Consider the following 22728-nt stretch of genomic DNA (forward strand, 5'->3'; position numbering starts at 1 on the left):
AGACCGGGGGTCAGCAACCTGCCGCCCGCGGACGCATGTGGCCTGCGGGGCGGTATTTTTCGGTCTCCAGTACGACGTCAGAACCCCTACCTTCCACCTGTCGCTTCCTTGATGAAGGCCTACACGCCCGTTTTGAACTAAAATGGTGTTAGCTGGGAAACATGATCGAAGAATTGATCGTTTCCAGATGGAATAGTCCCTCATATGCACACTTAGTGAGGTTTTTCTCAATTATTCTCAAATATTATTCTCCATTCGCTGAATTTTATCTCTTTGCCTGCAATATCCTGCTCCTCCCTACACCAATTTGTCATCCGGCCATCCGTCGTGTCGGCCCTCATGCAACTCGGCCGTCCATTCCCAAAGGTTGCTGGCGCCTGGTCTAGAAGCTAACATTTGTATTCATGACATACCTGCCGCAACTGGCGACTACAACCACCTCTACCTCAGATTCTTTATCCCTCTTCTTAAATCTGACATTTCACCTTGATCTTCTTACAAAAATACGTTCCCTTTTGTCCTCAAATAAATAGTTGACAGAGGCAATACAAAAAAGGTATCAGGAGCTATTGGACTCCATAAGACCAAAGACCCAGATTTTCGTGGAAACATTGGTGCGTGGATTCCCGCATTTTTACTTTCTGTTTTCATCCGGTGTTTTCCTCCTTTCGGTCTCACAATAAAGGCGACGCCGACAAAAAGTTGCAATTCAATTATTCCCGCCCCCCCTAAAACCTTCCCTATACGCGACAATGATGACTGTAGTGCGCAAGCCACATTTCGATGACAAGTGACTCCCAAGAAAGGAGACACGCAACCGTGCATCAATGTCACGAGCAGGCTGATTCGGTACGTTCAAAAAAATTCATAATCCCCTCCATACATGTAACAGCCGAATATACTAAAGAGCGAAAAAATCATCAATGCCTGTCAATGAATTACGTTGGGTTCGACTTATCGCAAAATCAATCAGAAATTGATTGATTGTTTGATTGATTGATTTATTGATTGATTGATACAATACCGGCTGCACGACCAAAGCCAGCCCAAGTGGGAAGAACCCTGTAAGCACACTAAATCATTATAATATATAACCGACTAATTTTTGTATCCTTTCTTATTCTAGAAAAACATGAGCTTTGCTATTGGGCAAGACGCTTATGGGTTGCTTGAGTCCCCCACCCACATTTGCTCCCAGCTAGAGAACATTTCTCAGATGTACCTGTGATGAGCCACACTTACGGGGTGTACGCTGGTGTTCCCGGAACAGTCTCGCTGGGGTATCACAATCTCATGTATCTCGCCTAATTTATGCAGTACGTGTGACTTCCACCCTGTATACTTCCTTTCCAAATAAATTAGCGGCTGAGATATGTACCCTTTTCTGTCTTCCAAACATAGGAGCTTTGCTTTCATGCAAGACACTTATCGGTTGGTTGAGTCCCGCTACTTTTGCGCACAGCTACAGAACAATTCTCGAATACACCAGTAATGATCCCCACTTACAGTGTGTACAGCGGTGCTACCATATCGGTCTCGCTTGGGGATTGCAATCTCATGTATGTCGCCTATTCTGTGTAGTACGTGTGCGACATCCACCCTTTAAACTTTCTTTCCTGTGTAACTCCCTCCCGTGTCTCTCCAATCCTGTTCAGATACTTTTCTGTATAGTTGTTTTCTGGAAAACGGGCATCTTTCATACGCTCATACGCCTTAAGGCTTCCAAACAGGGACACATACCCCCCCCCCCCCCCCCCAAATAATGAAACCCAGTTTTACCCAGGATGAATTCTACTGAAACAGCGGAGCTGTGGTTCTTGTGTGTTAGGACGAACGTCAATGTGTGGTCACCCGAGAACGGCATCGCCGCCGCTGCCCAAATTTCAAGGTTCGGGCAAAGGAAGCAGCAGCCTAATGTAAGAGACGAAAATCTCCCCTTCCCTCCTTCGTATACCGCGAGGAGGAGAAACCAGCCCTGCGAAATCACTTCGCCGGATATCGGTGGTTACAGGAAGCGGTTTCAGCGACGCCGGCGGCATATGTAATTAGGGTTCCGCGATGCCAGCGCCGCCGTACAACGTGCAGACAGCGTTTGAACTGTACCGTGCCGCCGCTCTCACGTCCAAGTGCCCAACGAGTAGCTGTTTTCGTTTTCCATAAAACCCAGCAGCGTGAAACAGATAAGAAGTTTCAAGCTTCGCGAGTAAACCGCATTGCAGCAAAAACGGTAGTGCGGTCTTGCTACAGTGACATGCTGTGGTGGTGAGCAAGGGACGCGAAATGGCTGCGCCAACGTAAATACATGTCTCCACGCTGTACGGCGTACAGCCTCCCAAATTTTTATTAATATAGCGGGAGCGATGACCGATCGCATTTCGTTCAGCGGCAAAATAGGCGAAGATACGCGCACGCGCATATAACTATCTGCTGTGGGAGCGTAGTCTCGTCCGCTTTTCTGCTCACACCCGCTGTTTTTATTATCTTGCAAGACCGTTTCGCTACCGCCAAAGGTAGCTAAGCAGCGTGGGACACAAAGCATTCAGATGCAGTGGCAGGGGGTGTACCACTCTGAAGGAAACAGCGTAGCAGACGACACTGATACAGGAAATAGCCCTATGCGCGTGCGCTAACTCTCGACTATTTCGCGGCTGAACACCGTGATAAGGCGCTGACATGCCGGTCGGTTGTCGCTCCCGCTATATTATTAAACATTTGGGAGTCTGAACGTCCGTGGAACAAGGGACCCTACCAGAAGCGACATCACTGTGCCTTTTATCGGTGGGTATGTGAGTCTGCTCTTACGCCTACGTGATGCACGACCTACAGCACACTTAGTAAAATGCGCGACCTACAACAACCACACTTAAAAGAACGTGAGCACTGAAAAGGGACACTGAATGAAACCAGCGAGTTGGTTTCAAACGAAAGTCAAACTTCCCCATAACCATTTTGCGTATATTCGGCGCTGAAAGATGCCTTGATTGTTAACAAATCGCTAATGAAACGCTGATCAAAAGTGCCGCAAACAGTTACTGCAGTCGCTGGTTCTGTCACGATAAACCGGAAGCAAGCGAGGCCACGGTGATACGTAGCGGTGTAGAAACCACCGAATGCAACCTTACCACGTAGCGAGCTGTTTGGTCAGTTTGGCTTTAATTAGAGCCACTAGGATAAAAGTCAGTCGTGCTTTCCCGAACCGTCACGCCCTTTGCAGCTCCGGAACAGACAGTAAAATGTTCCTTTATGGTGCCTGTGATCAGTGCTATGCTTTATGAAAAAAAAAAACATATTTTCCTTTTGAGGCCGAATGGATGTCAGTGTCTAAGCAACCGCCCGTCGATAGGTCGCACTAGAGTTGCGTCGCTCAGGTGTGATCCGGATCTTTTGAGGCGCTCTTTTTGAAGAGCGAGTGAGCCCAGGCTCAGTAAAAGTGAGCGGCGCTTTTTTCGGAGAGAGGGAGCCCCTTCTTGACCCCTCAGTGATCCGTGTCAAACGGGGTGAGTCACAGCACAGCAAACCATGGAAGAAGAGCCAACGGATACGAAAAGCCGGGTCAAAGATCTCTGCGCCAGCTGTTGCCGGCGCGAGAAAGCAACTCGACTGCCGGGCCAGCTGTGGGCAATTTTCCAAATTCCTCAGCACCCCCGGTCGTGGGAGCAGACAATTCGAGTCAGGAGAACCGCATGTAGTTTTGACCCGTTCTTCGGCTCTTCTGGCTCTTCCGCTCAAATACTGAGCCGAAGAGCCGAAGATCCCCGTTAGATGAGCCGTCTCTCTGCGCCATCTATTATTGGTGCGAGAAAGCAACTGTAGTGCCGGGACAGCTGGGTATAATTTTCCAAATTCCACCCGTGCGCCCCCTGTCGTGGGAGCAGACATTCGTGGGTTCGTGTGTTCGCGTTCCTGACTCGCCTTCTTTGCCTCGTGCTTAGCCACCTTTTCCTCTCTCAAACAGTTTTTTTCAATGTAAAAAACTCCGGCAGTTCTGCGTCTTTTAGTGCGAGTTGCGTTCCGACTGTCTTAATTTTCTCTAGCTCCATGCCTAGACTGTGCTCCGGGAATTCCGTGTTCTATTTCTCCCCCTTCAAGATGTTAAAGAAGAGTTCTTGTCGCGGACGCCTGTTGTGATGGTATTAGTGGCTAGAACTTGCGACTTGCGTCGCACGGCCGACACAGGCACCTGGGAAGCTTTATGACCACAGACACAAACATTTATTTCGGCGAGACGAGCTAACAATACGAAGTTACAGTTACTAACAGAATTCTACAATCGCCCCTATCCTGAGTACACAAAGTTTGGCAAAAACCAGAAAACTAACGCGTCCAAGTGCAGTTCACAAACCGGTAATAAAAACCCTCTCACATGCGGTGGCGCACTTGATGCAGAGCCAAAATGTATTCGACGCGGCGGCTGTTGGTGGCTCATAACTGCAAAACCACGTCGCCCAGTCAATGCCGGCGATTATAATGCATGGCTGACCAGATGACCGTAAACCTGCCGGAGCGGCAGCCTTGCTCAGGAACACCAAGTCTCTCGGTCGATTCACTTCGCGGCAGTCGAGCAGCAGGTAGTTGTTGCTAGCTCCGTAATCTGGATAGGATTCCGGGCATCCTCCACGACGGCCTCAGCCGACAACGGCTACCACGTTGTGTGGGTAGCCCTCATAACCGTGTTCTTCTGAATCATCCACTAAGTATGCCAGACACGGCCTCCTCTTCCTCTCCATTTTCCTCAGTGAGCAATGCCTGTTCTCTTTTTCCGGCTTCCTTGAGGTGACACCGATCGGGCACATACCTACAACAGGCGACTGTCCGCGGTCTGCCTTCCGTGTCATCATCATCAACTTCATCATCGTCAAAATTTTTTTGGACGCACGCATTATTCTCAGAATGTCACCTCTTTACATGGGGAAGCGTCAAATTGACGGTGGAGGGACAAAGAAGGACTGGGCCCAAAAATTAATATATACGCTATTTATGTGCTAGAGGGTAAATTATTGCACTTAAGGACAATATTAGAAAAATTCCCATTCATGGCACGTGGAAGTGATGCAAAATACTAAAAGAAAAGTTGTTATGGGCATATTAATTGTGAAATATGTCAGTGAAAGGAAAAGTCGCCTGTTATTCCGGAATTTGGTAATAAATCTAGCGTCAACAGTTTGTATGCGAGATATTGCGGGCATTGAATTGTACATGTTTTGCAACAGCTGCCATTCGAACCGTGAACCCGCATACAACATCGCCTGGGGGTATTTCTAGCAGTGTTGTACGGAATGGCGTTCCAAGGAATGGCGCTCCTGGAACTAGTTCCTTTTGGGAGGAACGGAGGAACGCCACCGTTCAATTACGGATCAGCGGAACTGTAACGATAACTTGTTAGTTGTTGGAAGGAATGACAGGAACGGCGTTCCTTCTGCAAACGTTGCATCGCATGGAATGGGCGGTTTTCGATGCCAAGGCTCGGGTTCAAATATCCTCAAGTCGCTGATCTGTATTACTTCCTATAAACTGGCAAGTTTGCCCACCCTTCAGCGGAACGTGCTTCCTCGAGGGTCAAATGCAGAAGAATAACCACGCCGCGGGGCGCAGGTTGTGCTTGCTTTCATGTCAATTGAGCTTACGCGGCGTTCGGCGGGTGAATAGTGCAGCCGCGCGAATTCTTTTCACCTTTAATTGTCTGTCTAAAGAAGGCCAGGATGCGCGCCTGGCCGATAGAATTGTTCCCTGCCGGGGAAGGGTTTCTACGCCTGAGCGGCGCTGCAGGTACCTTGGGGAACCACCGTATATTTTAAGGGGTAATTACCGCATTAGTGCGCTCGAGACGCGGGTACATTGTTTTCGAGAGAGCTGCTCTCACTGTGAGGTCATTCGAAGGGTCACCGGGATTGCAGGGTCACCGGGTCACCGGGAATTGTTCGGATTGCAGGCTTGGACCCCTCAAAGGAAAGTGCGAGGTCGTTGTCGCCAGTTGCCTGATCCCTAGTTTTAAGCTATCATGGATCCCAGACAGTTCTATTCGAGACAAGGCGACCAAAGCCATAAAGACAGAGCTGGCTGCGGTGACCGAGCTATCCAGCGCAGATTTTGCCACCTCGTCCGCGCATGAGGATTTGTTTTTCTTTGGGAAGCAAACCCTTCTATTCGAGGCACACGATGAGCTGTAGAGGTACCTGCTGTACCAGTTGACTACCCGCTGTCGCAGATGAAGACCTTCGAGGGACTGAACCAACTTTTCTTTAAGTACACGTCAGTACCCTGAAGCGCTTCCGTGGAACGGCTCTTCAGCATTTTCTAAGAAATATTGACAAAAAAACGAATTCATCTGCCAGACCCCAACATCGAGATGCAGCTCTTGTTAAGTTAAAATAAGGGACTCTACTTAGTTGTGATTATGCATTCGGGCATTTCTTCGCACTCATTGTCTTCACATTTTTTCATTCATGATACATTTTTTTTCTCTTCTGGCACATCCTGTACGTTTGTTATGTACTTGACTTCTTTCTACTTGAAGAACCAAAGAATCTGTCATTTCTGTACTACGACACGTCTTTTCTTGTTTTTTCATGACTTTTTATTTATTTGTGCTTGCTCTTTCACTTTGCTGTGTCGCAATTTGTGTCTGACTATTTTTGTTATAGTGTAAATGTTTTTTTATGCACGTGATTGGGCTCCGTGTTATTTCCTGTGTTTTTTTCCTTATTCGTATTTCTTACCATCGCAACTGATTCCTGCGTCGTGTCCACATATTTGGCTATCTTTGGTTGTTTCCTTTATCTACTGCCCTGATAGTGTTCGGCATACTTTGTAATTCGTGTGCGTAGATTTCGTGCGTGACTACGCTGTTGGCTTTTTTTTTTTGTTATCGTCTTCCGACCTAAACTTGGATTGCGAACCTTGTAGTCATTAACTATACTGCTCTGTTTCGGTACTCGCAAATTTGGGCTGTATGATCCGCAAAGCTTCACTTTTGTAACCCCCTTACTCCATTGCCTGCAAAGAGGCCTGTAAGGTTTTTAAAATAAACCATAACATTGAATCAGCATTCATTAAAGGAAGGAAGGAAGGAAGGAATAGTACAGGAAAGGCAGGGAGGTTAACCAGAATACTGTCCGGTTGGCTACCCTACTCGGGGGGGAGGGGATACGGGAAATGAAAGGGAAAGAAAGGACAGCGGTACATATTAAAGGAGAAAATGAGAGAAAGAAAAGTAGAAAAAACGCAAGGCGTGACCAGGCAACTATAAAGGCGGTACAAACAACGCACACAACCAGAAAATGCACAAAACTAATACGGTCCACTGATAACATGGGCGAACTAGGGGCACTGCACTATAGTAATATCCCTACAATCGTTCAAACAGGCCCGTGTCCTTCAAAAAGAGCAGTAGGGCTTTTATAGCCTTTTCGGCCTGTGTCGGACAGCGCCTATGGCACAAAATTGTCTGCGCTGTAAAGGGGAGGTCGTCGAGTCGGCGAAGTGTGGTGGAGAGCTGTTGCCTCGGCGTTACGAAGCGGTCACAATGGCACAGAAGGTGTTCAATCGTCTCGTCGGTGGCGCACGCATCACAAGCAGGGCTGTTGGCCATTCCAATGGTGTAGGAGTAAGCACCGGTGAAGGCAACACCTAGCCACAGGCGACAAAGTAAGGTGACGTCCGAGCGTGGCACGTTATTAGGTAGGTGGCGCTGCAAATCTGGGTCGAGCGAGTAAAGACGAGCGTTAGAGAACTCGGGTGTATTCCACTTAGCGAGAGTGACTTCCCGGGCAATGGACCGCAGCGACCTTGCAGCATCAGTGCGTGATAGAGGGATGTGGGTCAATCTTGCACTTGTGTGGGCGCCATGAGCCGCTCTATCCGCCTGTTCGTTCCCAGTAATGCCGCAGTGGCTTGGGAGCCACTGGAAAACGATATCATGTCTATGCCTGACTAATGTGTCATATAAGCACCGGATTTCAGCCACAAGTTGTTCGTATGGGCCGCGGCGGAGGGCAGATTGAATGCACTGAAGAGCGGACCTCGAGTCGCATAGCACAACCCATTTTTCTGGCGATTCCTGCTGGATGAGTAGAAGGGCCTCCCGAATAGCTGCCAATTCAGAAGCGGTTGACGTCGTCGAGTTTGAAAGCTTAAAATAAATTTCGGTCGACTTCTGTGGTATCAAAACAGCGCCGGCAGAACTGGACGTGGTGACCGACCCATCCGTGTAGACATGGACCCGGTCTCTGTATGCCTCATGTAGAAAGAGTAGGGAGAGCTGTTGAAGACCGCTAGGTGGAAGGTCCGCTTTCTTTTTAATTCCCGGGATGTTTAAGTGCAGTTGTGGCTGTGACAGGCACCAAAGTGGCGACGAGGGCCGAGACGGAGGTGTATAGCTCGATGGCAAGCTCCCACTGTGAGCGGCAACCACCTTACAAAAAGATGCCTGCGGTCGTGTTGCAGGCAGGGATGCAAGGTGGTGATGGGGCAACCGGGTGAGTTGCCTAATGTGTGCCCTCAGTGTCTCCACTGTCATGTGGGTTGTGATCGGGTGATCCCTTGCAACGCAAATTGCGGCCACAGTTGAGGCGCAACGCGGGAGACCGAGACATGTACGAAGACCCTGGGCCTGTATGGCCTGAATTGCCTGTAGGTTGGTTTTACATGTGTTGGTTAATACAGGCAGGCTGTAACGCAAAACACCGAGAAACAGGGCATCGTACAGGCGTAACATTGAGTGCACGGAGACCCCCCACGTCTTTCCGGCCAGAAACTTGAATAGCTGGACCACTGCAGTTAGCCTTTTTTTCAGGTATGAAACTTGAGGAGTCCATGATAAATCCCGGTCCACGATAACCCCCAGAAAACGGTGACTTTTGACGTAAGGAATATGTTGTCCATTTAAAGAAATCTTATACTGCGACATTTTTTTGCGGGTGAAAGCAACCAGTGCACATTTCTCCGGAGATATTTCCAGGCCTTTTCGACGCAGGAACAAAGATGTTAGCGTTGCGGCTTTCTGAAGTCGGGCGCGAATCTGAGGGCGTGAAACTCCTGATGCCCAAATGCAGATGTCATCAGCATAGATAGAGAGGTGGACGTTGGTTGGTAATGCGGTAGTGAGTCCTATCAACGTGAGGTTAAACAATGTAGGGCTAAGCACACTTCCTTGCGGGACTCCACGTGAAACAAAGTGCTGTGATGTTGGGCCATCTGAAGTCTCAACGAAAAAATATCTTCCTGATAGGAAGCTTTGGATCCATCTAAATGTCCGTCCACCGACTCCTGCATCTTGTAGGCCGCCCAGAACGGCGTCATGTATTACGTTATCGTACGCTCCTTTTATGTCTAGAAACAAAGCGGCTGTCAAACGTTTGAGTGATTTGTTGTGCTCTACCGATGTGATAAGGTCAATTACGTTGTCGATGGATGAACGTCCGCGTCGGAATCCAGCCATAGCATGGGGGTAAATTTTACGGTGCTCAAGGTACCATTCCAAACGACCTAAAACCATCCTTTCCATTAATTTTCCAATGCAGCTTGCAAGGGCTATAGGACGATATGATGCCGGGTCAAGGGGAGACTTGCCTGCTTTAAGAACTGGGACCAGGCGGTTAGCCTTCCAATCCTCAGGGACCAAACCATCTTGCCATGACTGGTTCAGCCGATACAAAAGTGTGTGACGGGCTTCTTGGCCGAGGTGACGCAGGGCGGCGTACGTCACTCCGTCTGGTCCTGGTGAAGATCTACTTCGGCAGAGATGTAACGCCGCATCGAGCTCTTCCATTGAAAATGGGACGTCCATGCAGGAGTCGCGTGATACGGGGACGACGCGTATGTCCGCTTGGCTGGTCGAAGCTGGACCATTGGCGATTCTTAAGCAAAAGTCCTCCGCTACGTCGACCTCTCGGCGTTTCTGATGAAGCGCCAAAGCACTGAAAGGCCGACGTTGCTGTGTTGTTGTTCGAAGGCCCCTGACAGTGTTCCAGATGTTAGATAGAGGTTTCCGGGGATCTAGTTTCTCGCAGAACGATTTCCAGCGCTGTGCTTGTACTTGTGCGATGCGACGTTGAATTTTTTTTCTGTGTACGTCGGGCCTCCCGAAGGTCATGAATAGACTTAGTGCGCCTGTATCTTCGTTCTGCACGACGACGAATAGCTCTGAGATGTTCTAGCACTTCGTCAAATTCTGTAAGCTTCGGATGCACCCGGAAAGAACGCATGGAATCTTGCGCAGTGGTGGTTACGGCACTTTCAAAAGTCGAGGAGAGCCCTTCGCAGCAGAGATCTTCCATGCGAGATTTAAACCTCTTCCAGTCTATTCGTCGAATGGTTTTCCCAGGAAGAAAACCATCAAAGCCCTCGATCCTCAGGTATGTTGGAAGGTGGTCACTTCCACGGGTTTCCATGTCTGTGAACCATTGAATGCTGTCAATGAGACTTCTCGAGACAAAAGCCAAATCCAGACAGCTACTATACGTCGTACCGCGAAGAAATGTTGGGCTGCCATCGTTGACACCGCAAAGCTCATGACGGGACGCCAGTGAAACCAGTTTTCGACCTCTTGGATCATTTCTGCGGCTTCCCTAGAGCATATGGTGGGCATTAAAGTCCCCCATAAGGACCCAAGGACCAGGGAAGTCTCTGATGATTTTGTCTAATCTGCTGGAATCGAAGCGACCTGAAGGAGATAAATAAACTCCTATGAGTGTGAACGAGACACTTTTCCTCTTCACTGTGAGGCAAATGTATTGGTTGCTGTCATGAGGTTCCACAGAATGGAAATTATATGTTAGTTCCCGTCGGACGAACACCAGAACTTTACTAGAAGCATCACTAGTTGGTGACGCAAATGCTTCATATCCAGAGAGCCTGAACGCGTCCGTGGCGTTCGGTTCGCAAACGACGATGATGGGGAAATTGTTTATAAACACAAACTGTTTAAAGTCCGAAAAACGGGGCTTGAGGCCTCTTGCATTCCATTGGAGTATGGTGGCGCGTTTGACTTCATCCCGAAAGGATCTTGAGTTAGAGGCCATGATGCTCCGAAGGGGCATTAAACTGTGGTAGGAGCGTCGCAGTAAACCCCAAAATGACAGGTTCCAGGTTCAGCATGGTCTCCAGAATGGTTTTGAAGAAGCTTGGTGTCATGGAAGCAAGGTGGGACCGGAGGGCTGTAAAAAGGGCTCGTACAACTTTTGAATAGTCGTCTACCTTGACTTCCCTTGAAGGGGCACGACGCTCCCTCAAGACGTTGGCGTACTGATCGCGTCCGCGTGGAACTGTAGGAGTGGTTCAGGAATCTTGTGGCTCTGGTTGTGCAGCGCTGGTGCTAGGTTCCGTGCTTTTTGTCGCCTTTAAGGACTCCTGTGGAAGCAGGACCGGAAAACTGTCACTGTCTGGTGGCGGTGGAGGTGATTTGGGTCCCTCAATGAAAGCCTTCCTCCTGTGTAGTGCGCTAACGCGAAACGGGCACCCGCTGAAACTTGCAGGGTGATCGCCGCCGCAGTTGGCGCAGGCAAAGTTTTCCTTGCATTGCTGAAAGTCATGCGGCCCACCACACCGTTTGCAGCGTTGCTCTCCTTTGCAGAATTTCGCGACGTGCCCAAAGCGTTGACACTTGAAGCAACGTGGAGGGGTATCCGTGTAATCGGCCGTTGCGTGCCTTGTAAACCTGAGGTTAATCACGTTCGGCCGTTCAGTGTTTGGAGCGAACGACAACACTACGGCATCAGATGGGGTCGTTTTCCAGTTATCTCCCGAGGAGCTAGTCCGACGCATAATCCTTCTCACATGCAGTACCCCTTGAGGCTTGAGATAGCTCAAAAGGTCCTCCTCCGTGTACCACTTGGGCACACCTTTGATGATGCACGTGTTCTTCACGTACGAGTGAGGTAGGCGGGCAGACACTGTAATTAAAGGCCTATGTATTGTTCCTTTCGACGCGGTTTTTATGCACGAAATTTAATTATGTTGCTGCATGTGAGTAACTTCCTAGTTGCACATCTGAAGCCCATTAACCTTACTGCGTATTTGTAAGACCGAAGTGCAAAATGCCATATGTGTTGCACCTATAATAGACGAGCACCAAAATCGCAGTTAGACATGTCTGGAGTTTGTCCTCAGCTCCCTGAAACAAAATCGTCTGGGGCATTTCTTTGGATTCTTTTTATCTCCAGATAAACTGCTGCCGGCGGTGTTCATATTCTTACAATACACTTATTTCTATGTGAGTTTTAAATTTTTCACTTTATTTTGCCTCAGAATCCGACACTATATTTAGATTTAAAAATTAAATGTAACGTTAATGTAACGACACGTTCCAATGTTCGAGTTGGAAGTGGAACGAGTTCCTTTCGCAATAAAGGAACTTGTAACGGGAACTTGTTTCAAAATTGGGAAGGAACGAGTAACGGGCTTTCGTTCCTGTTTTTGAGGAACGTGTACAACACTAAGTTCTAGACAAGCTAGATTGAAAACAATTGATGATGCACGGAATTCTGTTTGGTTATAGTGTTTTGAAGGTGAAAAGTGAGAAACCTGGGTAATACAACTGAACTCGGCTTCACAGAGTATATGGAAAAGGTACAAGAATTTTTGTTTAGCGGGATGCAACATAGAAGCATTAAATAAATGCTGGTCTGTGTTGCAGTCTGTTAGGCCAATGTTTCGGCCGTTCCCATTACTAAAGACCTGATTTTTGGCACACGCCTATTATGTTCCTGGACTCTTGTCTTCCTACTACGATATATAAGCATGAATTGGAGGTTAAGTTGCTACAAATGGTAATAACTGACTGTTTTCAAAATAAGTGCCTACATGGACCCTATGTAGCTTTACGCTTTCGAGCCAGTTTGAGATCGTTATTCATGTTACTGAGTAGTACTGACTGTTCGGAACTTTACCTGGTTCAATCTATATTTCTAGTTCGACTAACTCGCCGAAAACAACCGCTGGCACCAGTGGAGTGGGACGCATATAATCTGAGACAAAGGCACAATTTCGAATCGAAAAATTTTAAGAATGTCACAGTTTGTATTTTTTTGAAAATTTTCACAGTGACTCTTAGATTACGTTTCACGTGTCCCCCAAACAGATTTCATCAAACACATGCAGTCGCATCCTGTTTTATCGCGGCATTCGCAATTCCAACTATTAGCAGATTAGCACACCTGTTAGCAGATCATTCTCACAATGAAGTGCCAGCGGCTAGACATCAATGCTGAGCCCAATTTCCTGAATCCGACGGGCTCTCGAACACGCCTTTCCATTAAAAATATGTTTCCATTAAAAATATATTAAAAATACACACATTTAAATTATGTGCTATTCAAATGTGTGGGAGTGCATTTGGCAGTGTTTAAACATCTTGCTGTACACTTGCCATAGTTCTACCTAAAAGTCGTTATGTAAGATATGTTGCACAATAGACCACAGACGTCCATCGAACATCCGTCACAAATCCGTGTCGTACGTCGGACGTCAGTCAGACATCCGCAGAAAGCCGGCGGACGCATTATGGACCTCCGTAGAGTGGTCCGATGCAAAAAATTGCTCATCCTACGAATGTCCGAGAGGTGACCCAGCCGGATTTTCCCACATACGGCGGACGTTACAAATCGGACATTTTCAAACCGAAATGTACAGGTGACATGCAGGGGATAGCAAAATGCGGTTATTTTATGTCCGCCGGACGTCCGTTTCTAGACAAAAATTTTTCGAATCAAGGAGAACCTGTACTCGCTGTAAATCTGAGTGCTTTATTTATAACATGCCTTGAAGCACTACTTCAGCTTCAAGAATACTTGATACAAAAGCCCCTTGTGTTGCTTGTTTTGGCAGGACCCTAAATATAAATACTTGCACTATGCACTGTGTGGATAGAAAGCTCCACATGCTATACATACTTGTCTTGCTAAGAGAGCGAACAGTGATGCCCCGGAAGCGTAATACAGTGGAACTTTGCAAGCCTATTATCGCCACGACGTTTCAATAAGGGCCATACACTGCGGGCTGTCGTGTCAGCATAAACATGAATAAGTTGTAGCAGGCAGTTACAACCTCGGTGAATTGGATGCTTCAACATGACAGCCCGCAGTCTACACATGGTTCTGTATTGAAACGCGGTTACGATAATAAGCTGGCAACTTTGCACTATATTATGCTACTTCAAACATAACTGTTCCCACTCTTACCAAGAAAAATACGAATAGGGTGCGGAGTTGTCAGTCCACACAGTGCGTGGTTCAAGAATTTATAATTAGTGTTTTGTCAAAAGCAGCTACAGAAAGGGCTTTTGTATCGAGTATTCCTAAAGCTGGAGTAGTGCTTCAAGGCACGTTAATTATAAAGCACTGAAATTTACACCCAGCACAAGTTCTCAAGTTTACTAGAAAACTGAAGCCTACACTATTAAGCTTAATGAATCTATACCGAATATTTTTTATACATTTCCATTAAATTGCTACGATAAAACTTCCAGCAATGCACGCTAAAGAAGAAAGAGACAGCTTGAAAAAGTGAAGTATGGAACAGTTAGGCAGGCTGCTGAAAACAAACATGCTGAATGAAACAGATCTAGCAACTGCAGATTACATGTTGCAAAGTATGGCATGCAAACCAGACGCAACGACGTCGCACAGCTTAGAAATTCTTTATTTAACGCTTTAAAACCTCTAATATCAGTGCAACCTTTCACGTGCGCATTTCCCTTTATGCCACGAATATGCTGGCTCAAATGTTCCCCAACTCCTCGGTCAGCACCTGCAATACCAAAAGCAACAATTACATGTTTCTTTTCGGAGCCACTTTACAGAAGTCAAATACATGTAAATTCAAACTTCATTCATTATTTTGTCCTATATACGGCCACATTATTAAACACACTCAAAACATTTCAGCCCGCTTTTGAATTATTTTGGTTGGCTCAAATCCGCAGCTAATATAGTGGAATGCGAAAAATACCAGTGATATTTGAACTGATTTTGTTTGCACCCTTGAAAAACAATTGTTCCGAGACATCGGTCATCCTTTACTGATGTGGTCGTATGTCTGAACATGCTTGTGTCATCACTTCATGGCGAACTTATTTTTGACTCTTGAAAACCTGTACAAAGCCAAATTATAGCTGAAACAAGTAGGATTCGCAGTGCTTCGCTAGATTCCCTCTATCTTACTAACTGTCAAGTTGCACTGTCTTGCGCACTAGCATCAGCAGTTTGCGGATAGGGTAGTGCAGAACAAAGGCTTAACCTAATTTTAAAAAAGAAAAACTGCATACCTCGTTTGCATCGAACAAAGCTGTTCGATGCATGCCGAATGTCCTACAATATAAACAGATTTTCACGTACGCACCTTGATGGCGTCTATCAATTATGAGGTGTGCGCGCCGTAGTGGAGGGCGCCGGATTAATTTTGACCACCTGGGTATCTTTAACGTGCGCCTAAATGTCGTACACACGGGCGTTTTCTCTTTTCGCCTCCATCAGAAAAGCGGCCGCCGCGGCCAAAAATCTAACCCGCGTCCTTGGCCTCAGCAGCCCTACGCCCTAGCCACTGAGCCATTGCGGCGGGTATAGACGGATACGCGCATCTATAATCGCCTACAGCTAGCAATGCTAATGTATTAGTACACGTTTTATGCTCACGTTCCCAAAATGCGTTTACTTCGCTGCGTTCGCCGGCATAAGCCACACTATAGGGCACCTCGGCGTAAACACTACTGCCGCGTCCTCTCTTCCCACGTTTCGTGACACCGTGCCTACATTTCACCTCAAGGCCAATGCATAACGCATCTCCGCAACGAGCTCACACACTAAACATTCTTACAACCCTTTCCGTAAAGTTGAGTGAACGTAAAAGTAACCAATGCGCACAGCACATCGTAGATAGCTCCGGGCTGAATGCGAACGCGGGCATATTCAACGACTTTCTATTTCAACGAGAGTACGTGCACGTGCCGCTGATCGCTTTAAGGAAACGGTGTAACTAATCTATCGCACCTATGTTTCCAAAGAAAAGCTGATTCGCTGAGCGCGTTTTTACACTGTCATTCAAAACGAGCTAAGCCAGTTATGCCTAACTTCGGCACAGCTTAAGGCGTTTGCAGTTCAAGGAAGGCTAAAGACAATTTCCCCGCCCCCTCTCCCCACTCACCAGAACTTATAAAAATGTCTTACCTTTCGTTGAGGACGCAAAAAGATGTCTAGAAGAAAACAGGAGGGTTTCTTTCTCTAAGATAGTCGAAGTTCGCTGACGCTTCGCAACACGCACAAAAAAGCGAATGGCTATAGGCCTCCGGCGCTGCCTAGGGGGCGCTGCGCAAGCGGCTTCCGGGCAGTACTTCCAGGTAGTACAAATCTGCGCGGGTCCCATAGGATCCCGTGTTGACAGAAGCAAAATGAGCTCGATGATCTGCGATTGTGTGGCGACATGGTCACTAGCCCATCGCCGACGAGTCCGGTCTCTTCCGCCGATCAACTTGGCATTAAGGGAAAAAGCTTTGCAGCGCTAAATACGTTTACAGCGCTGACGAAACTGCCGCGACGGTGACGGCGCTCTCCCACTCGCAGGTTCACTGACCATTCGAAGTTAAAGTTCTAGTTTAAAATATTACTCTAGCTGACAAGGACTTTTCAACAACAGCCGATCAAAAAATAAGAGGGGCGCAATCGGCGATGATCGTGCTTTAAAAAGCTAGCGAGTCCAGCGGACCGCTGGCTCGTCTGCTGCGATGGGCCGCTCTTTTGCGAAACTGCGCACTATGCGCGCCCTTTAATTAAACAGTGCTCTTTTGCGTCGCCATTACAAATACATGGTGCAGCGCTAGCTTGCCGTTTTGTTGCGTGTCTCGGTGACCAAATGAAGCGAGCGTCAGGAGCACGAGAGCTGTTTTGCGATTCCGAAATTAGTGGCGGTAAAACAAGCTGGTCGGGCGAACTGAGAGGCCGCTCTCTTTCCTTGTTTGCTCTCACTTTACTTAACTACGCTCTTGCATTATATATTCCCAGTTCGAGCTTGATGGGCTAGAATGAGGGACAGCACCGTTTTGAATTGTAGGGCCGAGTTGCATGCAGCCGACACGGGGGAGGGCTGGACAGCAAGTGGGGTGGGAGGCGGAGGGGGGCTTTGAACGCAACAAAAAAAAGAAATAGCGAATTGCCAATAATATTTGACAATAATCTGGTGAAGTGTGAAGATGGGGGACAATTCAACTGGAAGCGATCAATTCTCTGTTCTTGTCTTGTTGTATAACTCCATTTGAGGACAAAACTGGAGTGTCGGCGTTCAGATTCTTAGCGACGACCCCTGCGCTAGAAGATAACCAACAGAGTCATTGATGATAGTATATAAATATTCGGGCCGCGCGCCGTGTATGAGGCGGTTATGTTATGCAAATATAGAAGTACACATCTTTTCAGGCAGCGGGTGTGCGATTTGGTGCTTGTTTTGCATCCTTTAATAGCGCTTAATTTGTTTATTTGGCGCTATTGCCTCACCTACTCGCTAGTATACATGTACCCTGCCGTTCGTGTAAGTCGTGCGGCGTAAAATGTTACGCAAGAATCATTTAGTTTGAGAAAATACAAAACAACATTTCCACTAGTTTTCATGGCGGTGCCAGGCCAGCAGTGTCAGCTGAGTCGGCTGCCCAATTCTTGCGTTCGCTTGCATGCTTCCACTGAAGCAACCTTTTGCAGTTACCAGCAGCGCTCCATGTTTATGCTGCTCGTGAAGTTTCCTTTGTCGACCGCACCCACGAAGAAAGAACGGTAATGGTCGTCAGGAAGTTACACCAAACGACCTGGCGATACTGTCCCACGCCGCGACAACCGCGACAGCTCGCTCAAACGAAAGCCGACAAACCGGCTTGTTTTAGCGGATATTATTTTTTTTAGCCTCTGCAACTACTTTAAGGGCTATTTCATAGTAGTAGTAGTAGTAGTAGTAGGTGATTTGATGGAAAAGGAAAAGAAATGGACTGGGGATATTATTGAGCCCAGCTGGGGGCTCACCGGCATACAACCCAGTCCGGGGGGTGGGGAATATAGAAGGGGATGAATAGGATAGGGTAGAGAAAAAAGGAGATAGGTAAAGAGAAAAGTTTAGGCGCCGCGAGGAAAAGAAGCGTTGCCACAGTCACTGGGGGCCACCGAACACAGTACACATCACAAACACAGGTCCTGGCGTCATGCTGCGTCCGGGAGAAGTTCTCGACGGGAGCGGTGGAGCGTAGAGGCGAGGCTGTGCTGCGATGAGTCGTGCGCGGTGGTCCGAAGTGAGGGGAGCTTGCTGGGTGATGTTCGTGGTAGTAGAGCGGTTACTGGCGAGCGGTAGCAGGCGCTCGACGGCCCCACGCAGCAGAGCACTCGACGCCCGAACGAAACACCTATGGCTCGCGACGCGTGGCCGGCATAATCGCGATACCGCCCCGGCCGCGCAGGAGCGAACGAAAAACACGTCCGCACCCCACGACCGAGGCCAAACTCCCGGCTATTTCATACAGTATGCATTAATTAAACGCACCAAAAAGCGATTGAACTAAGTACAACCAACTTTTACTCTGCCTTGTAATTGAAAACAGGGCGGCGAGGGTCGTCTGCTCTCGTACTACCCAGAGTCGTCGGCAAATAGGGGCGCTGCATGTCGCGAAAACTCCAGCGCAGGTAGTGCAGGAGGCCTAAGGTTATACGGCTTGACGTGGCTTGACCAGTGTTGGCTTTGCATCGCACAAAAGAAAAACAATGAAAAACTTTATTTACAAAAATTACGTTTTAGCCTAATTAGCAGGAAATCAAGCAATACAACATTGTATATCAACCGAACTGTTTTTATGAAACTTTAAGAGATCTCCTGTTTTTCTTTTTTTTAAATTCGAACACAATTACAAAAAGTTGACTTGTTCAGCCCGCAACAAGTGTTTTGTGCGCGAGCCAGAAAGGCGCGAGGGTTAGAGCTATTACAATTGTTTTCTCACCTGACAAATTGCTTGCCTCCTGCGGCAGGCAGAAAGAACATAGATACCATAATTAACTCGACGCTTATTAGGAGAACTTACAAACATGATCGAGGAATGTTGCTTTAACCATACAGACGTACGATGGGCGTCTAGCGGGCTTTATTGTTGGGACCATAGTAAACGTCCCTGAACATGCGTAGCTCGGACGTCCGTCATGCCAAATTGAACGGACGTTCACGTTTCCAAGAAAAATACCTCCCAAGTACGTCCGCCAGACGTAGAGCGCGGGGCCTGGAAGTTCGGCTGTAAAACGGACGTCCTACGGATATCTGTGGTGCAATGGGTCGTCGCCTTTGTGTTTGCATTTGTCTCTGGTTTGGTTAGTCTAAAGCAAACTGTGTCAGGCAAACACAAGGTAGAGCTTTTTAATCAAGATTACAACCTCTTAAGTCTTGTTTTTCATGACTGTTTCACTATATGCCAAGCTCCAGCAAGGGTCAGTGGCCATTGAACATGCATGTCAGCAATGCGCTTGCTGACTTAGGGCAACGGCTCATCATTAATCTAGCAGTTTTATAGGAAAATTGAACAACTATGTTCAACTGTTAGCGCCATTGTGCCCCCATAAACAATGAAATTTTTGCTTGTCCAGTCGTAGATGGAGTTCACACCCATCTTTGTTCGAAATTATTTTCATTTATTTGCAAGACACCATATAGATAATAGATATAGACCCCACAGTTTATGGTGTCTATATTTAGTATGTTTAAGGCCTGAAACGTTGTTTTCTGTGCCTATTTTTGACGCATAAAACGCGTTCTTTAGAGACAAAAAAGCCACCTTCGAGTCATTACAGTAATTGATTAAGCCTATACGCAAGAACTACGCATTGCATTTACAACAGTTGTGATCATGCAAAAAACTGGATCTCTAAAATAGCAATTCTGTGGATACTTGCATCAAAACACTTTATGCGCTCTTAGGTCACGCGGAAAGACGTTGTGCTTTTTCTCTACTTTAATATCAGCCGGAACGAACCTATATAAAATACTTTAAAAACGAGAAAATGGAATATGCTCAAACTCCTCACTGAATCAACTTTCCACCGGCAGATTGTTGGAAACTGTCCGCTTCGACCGGAAGATTGTAGGTTTTTCTTAGTAAAATCGTGCATATAACCTTGAAATATATTGTGATGGGCAGTAAAAATCATTTTACATGATCAGCTGAAGTATAAGCACACTTTGCTAGAAGAAGTCCTACTTGTAGTTTTGGCCGTAGCACCGATGATCATGGCTGGCAAGGCTAGAATCAGGCATCCGAAGGTTGACAGGGTCGTCATCAATTCTGCTTGGAATGTGGACTCGCAGGCAAGGATACGCTTGAAGAAGACCTGGAGAATTCCCGCCACCACAATACCCTTTACTGTATACCGTAATCTTTTCACAGCGTTGAGAAAATCAGTAAAGCATGATCCTTGCAGTACAACAAACGAATGTCAAACTATGGACTCCGCGATCAGTAGCTCAATGAACCGCCGGTGGCGTGCACGAAGACTACGGTCAAACTTGCTTACCTCGCGTGTCGGGCAAGGCCTGCGTTGTGGTAACCACACACTGGTTGCATTTTAATTAAGTTTTATTTTACGGACCTTCGTTGTGCCACTCATAGTTGGACATCTATTACGGCAAGTTTGTGATAATTAGAGACCATATTGTATTGTTTTAGGGTGCGATATTCATTTTTCTGCTTCTGCTGAAAGGCTACGGATAGCGCCACCAAAGTATAAAGTACTCTGTTTCAGACAAAGCGACAGGGGCGTTACATCTCGGCCACGAACCCCAACACATGCTTTGCTGCTTGCTTTTTGATTCCTAAAAACATTCCGGCGAGTGCAATCAGTGCACCATTGTCGGTGTGAACGGATGTGGAGTTTGCAGAACTTTTTACTCCCTATAATGAGTTATCACTTAATCAGAGGCAAAAAGAAAAATGATGCACGAGGACCCGGAGATGAAAGAGGACAGACCAATTGTACATTCATGTGAGATCACCATTCATTGCATTCTACATCGTTTATAGAACTCAACCTCCAGCAGATCCCTTTCCCTCCCTTAATTCCCCCTCCATCTGGGAGCAGGCGCTGCGTGACCAGGAGGCATCGAGTCAAGACTTGAAGACCACCCGGGCCCTGGCGGTCGTGGTGGCCCTCTGGACCGCCCTCACCCCCCCTCACCGGATCCTTGAGTATTATTGAACTTTTTTCTCTCTTTCCAAGGACGTACATCATTCTTCCACCCAAGGGGAGTGCTCAAAAATCGGTGCACATACATGATCCCGCCACCCAAAACTAGGGAACGTTTTCGCAGTGCATCGGTATTATTCGGTGACGCTACTGAGGACCATCTCCGCGGGTGAGTGTTTCTAGGATGGTTAGTCGGCTTCTACCGTTATGAAGGTGGCTTTCCCCTCCATTAGATATCGTTGTCAAGTTCGCGTATGTCTCAGTGAGGGGAACATCCAGCTACCACAAGCCCTTGGCATTAAGGTATACGGAAATTGAATTGTAAATCAGAAGATGTGAGTATAAGAAGGTTAGCATGTTGGTGGGAAAAGAGCAGAGGAGAAGCTACGAAGACATTCGAACTAAGAAGTCAGGCTAGCACAAAAATTACATTGGTTTTTTTAATGGGGAGATGATTGTCAGTGGCTCACTACTCAGGTAGCAGTGCAACACCACCCCGTTAGAAAGGATAAGAGGCTAAGCATCGTCGTCTTCATCATGCATTAGCCAGTATATTTTGATGTTTATGGGTGCCAGTGGGGCAGTAGTGTCATAAGCTCGAAGAACGGCGCTATAAACATACAAAACTCAGAGCGTCTGACTAGTTCTCCGCGTATGGTAAATGAGCTTTATCGCGCAAGTGCGTTTCTTATTTCACTATTTCCGAGCTGTCGTTGTCCTTCTACACAGTTAGTAGCGTTGCGTTAAATGCAATTGTTTTTGTAAAATTGGCTTACCCCACTTGGTCCAGCGTCTTAAGCGCTGAAATTTACTTTTTCTGTGTTTGTCTGTCTGTCTGCAGGTTTGCTGGTTTGCCTGTACCATCTGTAAGACTGTCCGTTTGTCCGCGCTCTGGGCTTCAGCGACAGGGATGGCTCAAACACTATCGTCTGGCGAGGTCTTTCGTAGCAAAGCAAGCATAAACGTGGCCTATTTTGAAAGTGTCTACCTTTTAGGGCTCTTTAAATAGGTAACTAGTGTCATAAAAGAAAAGAAAATCCTTTTTTTATTTGAATATATTGTAGAAGAGACGCCGCTCCGGATCAAGCGATGTAGGTGAGTCGATCGTTTTTAAGCGCTGTAGAAGACTTACAAAAGGAGTATGTCATGCCTTGAAGAAAGTTAAACTAAATCCTGGCGCTGGCTTTCTGTGCGCTGCGATAACAGAAAGTACCTAAAAAACGCTTAAAGGGAAATAACAAACGCGGTTCTCTGTTAGAATCTCATCCGGTACGGCAGCCAAAACTTTCAACGTATACGCGTCAGAATTGTACCATCTAGCCACATCTTACCCGCCGCGGTGGGTGAGTGGCCAGCGCGGTATCGGTGTTCGATTTCGGCCCTGGTGGCCGGTGTTCCGACGAAGGCGAGGAAAAAACACCCGTGTGCCTAAACTTCCGCCTGCGGAACAGGTTCCTGGCTTGTCAAAATGACACGGCGCCTTCGACTACAGGGCGCCTCGTAGCCCAAAGGTAGCTTCATCCCATTAAACAAACTCCACATTTTC

Source organism: Haemaphysalis longicornis, unplaced genomic scaffold (genome assembly GCF_048455015.1).
Source record: "Haemaphysalis longicornis isolate Haplotype H1 unplaced genomic scaffold, Haemaphysalis longicornis Haplotype H1 scaffold_2, whole genome shotgun sequence".
Taxonomy (NCBI): Eukaryota; Metazoa; Arthropoda; class Arachnida; order Ixodida; family Ixodidae; genus Haemaphysalis; species Haemaphysalis longicornis.